At 41.7% G+C, this 7672-nt stretch overlaps 1 pseudogene; it reads left to right on the top strand.

Moving 5' to 3' along the window:
* Positions 1 to 3443: 3443 nt before the first annotated feature.
* LOC103200980 lies at positions 3444 to 4754 on the top strand (annotated as a pseudogene).
* The last annotated feature ends 2918 nt before the right edge of the window (positions 4755 to 7672 follow it).

The following is a 7672-nucleotide window of genomic DNA, read 5'->3' as shown; positions in this document are numbered from 1 at the left end:
TTCAAGAAACATTTTGAAGCTAGAACTGGTAATATGTGTTGATGAATCAGATGTTGAGAAAATATACAGAGGTTTCATTCTGTAAAAATGGTTCAATTATCTCAACTAATTTCCTTGTTGTCTTCATAAACTTCTAGAGAAGTTAAAAAATTAGAAATCTTCTGATTATGCAAAGCACAAACAGCGCTGCCCACCCCATTTCTATGTATACATCCCCTGCCAGGGGCAAAAAACATGAAACTATCAGAAACATTTCAGAACTGTCACAGACACTTTCAATCAGCTACATAAATTGTGAAACACGACATTACTTTATTTGTTCTCTAACAGTCTCAAATTTTTCATAAAGACAGAAAATTAAAGCCTTTCACTACCACATCCAAATAATCTGTGCCTCCATTTCCAAACACATTTGTTACACTATGAACCATGTATCCGAGAGTAATAAAAGCTAATGATTCCTGAGTGATTACTAGGCACCAGGTACTGTTCACAGCATTTTGTAAGAATTAACTGGTTTAATCCTCACTTCAGCCCTGGGAAGAAGGTACTGTTATTATTTCTATTCACTGTACATGAATTCAAACATGTTTATTATTTCCCAGACTCTCCATTTTAGAAGAAGCTTGGAGTCACAACTGACATCGGTTTATTTTAGCCTCTTCCAGGTGCACTGAGGAATCTTCAATGTCCTCATTGATTAATTTTCTGAATTTTGATTAAAAAAAAGAAAAAACCAAGTGAGAATCATAAAAATTTAGGTAGCATACAAATGTTTGGAAAATAAATCACTTCCTCCCAACAAGGATTGATGATGATTTCTCCATTGCAAAAAGATTAAAAAAAAAAATACTAGAATTGCAAGCAAATTCCAAAGCAATAACATCTTTATTGCCAAGTTTTCTGAAAGTTATAGAGTATATAGAATGAAACAAGTCAGGATTCAAAGACTCCATATAAATCTGGGAATTTAAAAAAAAAAAAAGAATGTAACATCTGGATACATAGAGCTTGGCTTTTATTTCCATTTTTTTTCTTTCAGTTGTCACCATCTAAAACAGATTAAAATTAAAACGTTCTCAGAAGACACAGGAACTACCTGAGTTTGCTGGGACTAAAGTATTTCACTTGTTGTCTTGCTTCATAAGCCTGTGGTACATGGTTTATTGTGGTCCTCAACCTTGTTGTTGTTGTTGTTATGTGCCCTCGAGTCGAACCTGACTCATAGCGATCCCTCCTTGGGTTTCCGAGGCAGTATCACTATGCCCCATCTTCCTTCAAGGAGTGGCTGGTGGGTTTGAACCTCCAGCCTTCTGGATAGCAGTTAAGTGCCTTAGGCACTACGCTACCAGAGTCATCAACCTTAGCTACACATTAAAACACCTGAAGTACTTTCTTGAAATACCCTTACCCACCACCCCCAAACCCCACCACCACCACCCCAGAGGCTCTAAATAGCTGGTTTGTGGTGGACCCTGGGCATCAGTTGTTTTCACAGATCCTCAGGAGATTCTAATGTGCAGCCAAAGTTTCAGGAGCCCTGCTTTAGACCTAAGTCTGCGCTACTTCTCACCACTGCAATAGAAGTTTGCTTTTGGTTTTATCATTGCCTGGAAGGGTTACACAATCAACAAGAAGCTAAAGTCATCTTCTGAATTCCTATAGGTCACTAAGAGCACTGTGGTTAGACTTCTCCTCCACAGGGCCCACAGTAGGGAAGCTGCTTACAAAAATCCCTTGCTGGAAATTTAGCTGTCTGTCAAGCTAGTCACTGCTGACAACTTCTCCCAGACTTATTCGCTTCAATATCACACCTTAACATTCTTAAAGCATCAATAAACAGTACAGCTTTCTTCATTGTAACTATGAATTAGGTACTGCTGAATGCAAGGAGAAGCCAAAAAGAAAAGATATTAACTCTGAGTACCTAATACGTATTAAGGAGTAGATATTTTATTTATTTTGCTATTAACTCTTACAACAGCCCTACGAGAAAGGTATTGTTTTACCTGTGAGGAAACTGAGGCTCAGGGGAATTGTTAAGTGATGTCCCAAGATCACAGGACTACTAAAGAGGAACAACTCTGGAGAATGATTTTTACTATACCACACTGCCCCCTAGGGCTGCAGGAATCACTGGCAGGTACTGGAAATTTAAAGAACTTGAAATGCCAGGAAGGCTCTTCCTCAAACACTTAGAACCTTTTCTATTGGTCCTTCTTGGCTTGGCACTTAACTCAGCACCATTTGTTAATCGCTGGTTCTTGTCCTTTCAGCGAGTTCAGCGAGCTGTCATTGCAAGCAAGCTCAGGCAGGGCAAACATGATTCTAGATGATGATTTTTTTTTTTTTTCCCATTCCACCTCAGAGGCTAAAATTGACTTAAAGCACTGCTTCTGAAATTGTAGTGTACTTAAGAATCACCTTTGGACCTTGTTAAAATGCAGATTCTAACACAGAAGTTACCGGATAGAGCCTGAAATCCTGCATTTTTAACAAGCTAACTAGAAGCCTGGCAGTTCAAACCCGCCAGCCACTCTTGAGAAGGAAGATTGGGCAATCTACCATGGACTGTAGTGATATTACCTCAGAAACCCAAGGAGGGGTCACTATGAGTCAGATCCAACTGGAGGGCATGACTTTGGTTTTTGGTTTTCTTTTTACTGGGAATGCTGCTGGCAAGATTTCACACTGAGTAGCAAGGAGCTAAATGGTTTCAAATAAATGGTTTTTAAAATGATGCTTTTGAAACAAGATGCTATGGCTTTGGCTGAGTAAGTTATATTTTACCACACATTTCAATTCTGAAAAATTATAACGTGTCCTGGCCATAATAGTGAGAGGCCAAAGACAGGAGTGAACCAGAGAAAGCTACGGTTGCAGCACAAGACATGCCTCTCTGCTGATAGCCCAAGAACAAGGGGAGCCGGCTTACACAGTCCCTTGTGGCTTCGGGGTTCCAGCTGCTGAAGCCCTACCACCACGTGAACTAGCCTGGCCCAGCGACCAGAGACTGGGACTACCTACAACTATATTAAAAAAAAAAAGTATCTACAGGGATTCTTTCCCCTCAATAGGTCATTAGATTGCTTCACCGATAGAAAGGGCACCACAACACTAAATGAAACCATCTGGAAAAGATAGTTGACTTTTTAAATTTTTTTTATGAATAACACAAAGGAATTGGTTGATCAATGATTTTTAAAAATAGTTTAAAAAAAAAAATAGTAATCAAAGCTAATAATAAAGATGGCTGAAAATCCCGTTCACCATTGCTCCTGTTATCACTTTGATCCCCTCATTTATGGTCATGGCATTCTAGTGCGGCCAAAGTAATCGACATGCTTCCGATAGCAAATCTGTGGGTGATCTCTATTCATGTACTCTGGACAAAAGCGCAGTCTTAACAAGCATCACTGAGTTGCCGAGCGCCTGTGGCTGTAATGGCTGCCCCCAGCGGTCGCTGGGCCAGGCTAGTTCGCGAGGTGGTAGGGCTTCAGCAGCTGGAATCCTGAAGCCACAAGGGACTGTGTAAGTCAGCTCCCCTTGTTCTTGGGCTACCAGCAGAGAGGCATGTCTTGTGTTGTAGCCATAACTTTCTCTGGTTCACTGCTGTCCTTGGCCTCTCGTTATTATGGCCAGGGCTCTGCCTTGGACCGCTTCCGCATGCGCACTCGCTCCTCCAAACAATCCTCTGACTCCTAGCACCCCTGCGGTGTCCATACACAGATATGAGCAGGATCTCCTCAGTCCATCATCCTGACATGACTGAGTACCCCTGAGTCCTGCAAGTGGTCCTCCTAGGAGCCCCAAATGCAGGGAAGTCAACACTCTCCAACCAGCTGCTGGGCTGAAAAGTGTTCCCTGTCTCCAAGAAGATACACATCACTCGCTCCCAAGCTCTGGGAGTCATCACAGAGAAAGAGGCCCAGGTGCTTGCCACACCTGGCCTCATTAGCCCCATTAAACAGAAAAGGCACCATTTGCAGCTTTCTTTGCTGGAAGATCCAGTGGAAGAGCATGGAACCAGCTGCTCTGGTATTGGTTCCTGTGGATGTCTCAGACAAGTGGACTTGAAACCAGTTCAGCACCCCCAAGGGCTCCAGGTCTTGACCCAGTTCTCCCAGGTCCCTAGCATCCTTGTCATGAACAAGGTAGACTGTCTGAAGCAGAAGTCATTTCTCCTGGAGCTCACAGCAGCCCTCACTGAAAGTGTGGACAGTAGGAAGAAATTCAAGATGGAGCAGGCCTTTTGCTCACATCCCAGCACCTATTGCCCCAGCCCAGAAGCTAAGGGCCCAGACACACAGCCTGTTGAAGGCCCTCAGAAGATTGGCTGGCTCTACTTCCAAGAGAACATCATGTTATCAGCCTTAAGCCAAGAGGATGTGACAATGCTGAAGCAATACCTCCTGGCACAGGCCCAGGTAAGGCCCTGGGAGTTCCATAGTGGAGTCCTTACTACCCAGACACCTGAGGAGTCTGCACCACCATCATCCAGTGGACACTCCTTGAGTACCTGCCCCAGGAGGTGTCCTATGTGTACAGCAGAAGATAGAGGTATGGGAGGAAGGGCCAACTGGCCAGCTGGTGATCCTACAGAAGTTTCTGGTGCTCAAAGAATCTCATGTGAGAATCCTGATTGGTCAAAAGGGAAAACTGATCACCCAGATTACACAGGATGTAGGCCATGATTCGTGAATATCTTTCTCTGTGACATTCAGCTCCACCCCTCTGTGAAGCTTCTCAAATGATTACCCTCTAGTGCTCCTCCCAGGGGATCCCAGCCCAAGCTGCCGGCAGAAGCCACTGACCAGAACTGCCCCTTCCTAGGACCGCTAGGGACTGGTGAGGAGAATGGACATTGACTGCCTGCTAGCTGACCTGGCCTTGCCAAGTCTGCACAGCACCTGCCCAATCATGTCTCTTGCTGAAGAAAGGAGAGTGCTTTAGCTCAGTTCCCAGGTAGTTCCTTTGCCTAGGGCTACAGCTTACTTAGGTCTCAGAAGTTGGCCCTATAGTGGGAGCAATGCCACCCTGCTTCCAGCTGGCACTGAACCCAGAATTTCTCCCAGAGTTGTTAGCAGAGAGAAGATGTTCCTTCTCTCCCCAGCTCCTCTACTTTAAAGCCAGGTGAGGTCCCATGTGTTTTGAGTGAGAAAGTCTTGAGCCCCAAGTTCTTGATCCCTCCTATTGCATCTCTCTCCCGAGTCTTGAATATGAATAAAGTTTAAAATTATTTAAGAAAGAAAGAAAAGAGCATCAACCTCAGGACAGCCAACGTGAGTTCAAGCCCTTGCTAAGATTTAACTTCTCCAAACCTCGGTTCTTGTCTAGTACCATCCTAAAGCAAAACTTAGAACTCTGAGGCAATTGAAAAATCATTCAAACTTCAACTCATTAACAAGAAATACATTACACATTACTAATACATTACACTACTATAGAACAGCTTTTCTCATTCACCAATGAGATATTTTACTACTGACTTAGTAGTGAAGCACAAAAGAGGGCTTACATTACTTGATACAATAGAACTTTATAAATGCTCATTCAAAATATTTTATTGTGGTTTATAAGAGGATCTCTATTCCCAATGCTTGCCTTTTTGCCTCACCCTTACCCGACCACAATAGTAGACCTGGTACAAATATAACTGGACCTTCTGGCAGCCTTGGTTTCCTCCATTGTAAAAAAAAAAAAAGAACAAGAAGAATTAATAATACCTACTTAAGAGATTTTCATGCAAAGTAAAAACATATCTCTCTCCAAAAAGTTCCCAGTAACCCTAGCCACCAGGTCTCCTCTCTAGACCACTTTCTGCACGCATTCCTTCAAACTCCAAATTACCAGCCTCATCCATACCCCCATCTTTCTATGATCCTTTTCCTATTTAGAGAAATTTATCTATCTCTGGCTTTTCTAATTGGGATCCATCCTCTTTAGATAACAGCAGACAGTTAAAAATAAATAATTTTCCCCTGTCACAAATGATTTCACATACAGTCAGTTCTCTATAAATATTTTACATGAATAAATAAGGTTGATCATCCTGTAAACAAATCAAGCTCAATAGATCCTGAGTATTTAGTTTGCTAACTCTCTACTATTGCAAAATTAGCTGAGAAAAATATTAAAACCAACTATTTATGAAAATATTTCTCTTAATTGGATTACCTCCAGCCCTACCCCCATTCACAAAGAGAAACAAATGATAAATATTGCCAATATTTAGGTGCATTTCAGAAATAGTGCAAGTTTTATATACTCACAAACGTAACAAACCACATAGCGGCACATTTACAGAGATGCCTAGACATAGCCAAACAATAAAGAGAAGTGGTTTACTGGGTTAAAGGGCTTGGGACCATAGCCTTAGTTGACAACTTAGTCAATTGGGATATCATAATTCACAAATATAATGTTCTACATCCTAGTTTGGTGAGTAGCATCTAGGGTTTTAAAAGATTGTGAATGGCCATGTAAGATACAAGTATTTATCTGTACTCATATGGAGCAAAAGAGAATGAAGGAAAGCAAAGGTTCAAAGAAGAAACTAATCCACGAGACTACCAGCTCACATGAACCACAACCTCTTCTCATCTGAGACCAGAAGAACTAGATACTGCCTGGCTATTAATACCAACCATTCTGACCAGGGACACTGAGAAGATCCTGGATAGAAAAGGAGAAAAATGTAGAAAAAACTCAAATTCCTAAAAAAGGCAAGACTTACTGGGCTGATAGAGACAAGAGGAACCCCCAAAACTATCATCCTAAGGTAACTTTTGAACCCGAAAATAAACTATTTCTATAGGAAACATTTCAGTCAAATAATAGATTGTTTTATAAAATAAACAGTATCATCCATGAATAATGTGCTCCCTTAAACAATTAATTATATGAAGTCAAATGTTCAACATTTAGTCAAAAGCAAAGATAAGAAGTCAAGGAGGGGAAGGGAAGCTAGATCAATGGAAACAGGACAACAGAATGGAAATAATGAGAATGCTGATATATTATACAAATTGTAACCAGTGGTACAGAGCAATGTGTATAAAATTTTTAAAGGTGATCCTCACTTCCTATGTAAACATAAAACATCTCACTGCCATCAAGTTGATTGTGACTCATAGAGACCCCTCCTTAGGTTTCCGAGGTGTTATCTCTATAGGAAGTAGATTGCTCAGTCTTCCTTCCAAGAAGTGCCTGGTGGGTTTGAACTGCCAGACTTCTGGTTAGCAGTCAAGTGCCTTAGGGACTATGCACCAGAGCTCCCAACATAAAACATGGCAAGATATTATTTAAAAAAAAAAAAATAATGTGAGTATTCAAAATGGAGTCTCATCAGTAAGTACCATGCTATATCCCTCTACCATCTAAGTGCTTGAAAAACTAGGTACAGCAGTTTGAATTAGTGATGTTGGTGCTCTTAACAGCTCACTGAATCGGAGTGCACCAAACACAGAATAACAGAATTAGAAGAAAGACACAGGGAGATTATTTAGGAAAGAGCTACCTGAAGGAGGAAGAACAGGCAGCTGAGAGGCCATTGGAAACTTCCCTGGAGCAGTCACTGACTGGCAGGCGAGGGTGGCCACCTGAGATCCCCATGACCCAAGAAAGAAGACACCCTATATCAACATACCAGTGACCACTCCAACAACCCAGA

Source organism: Orycteropus afer, unplaced genomic scaffold, assembly GCF_000298275.1.
Source record: "Orycteropus afer afer isolate SDZICR_OR568_19922 unplaced genomic scaffold, OryAfe1.0 scaffold00138, whole genome shotgun sequence".
Lineage (NCBI taxonomy): Eukaryota > Metazoa > Chordata > Mammalia > Tubulidentata > Orycteropodidae > Orycteropus > Orycteropus afer.
The sequence above is the reverse complement of the archived record's forward strand: the minus strand, read 5'-3'. Positions and strand labels throughout refer to the sequence as shown.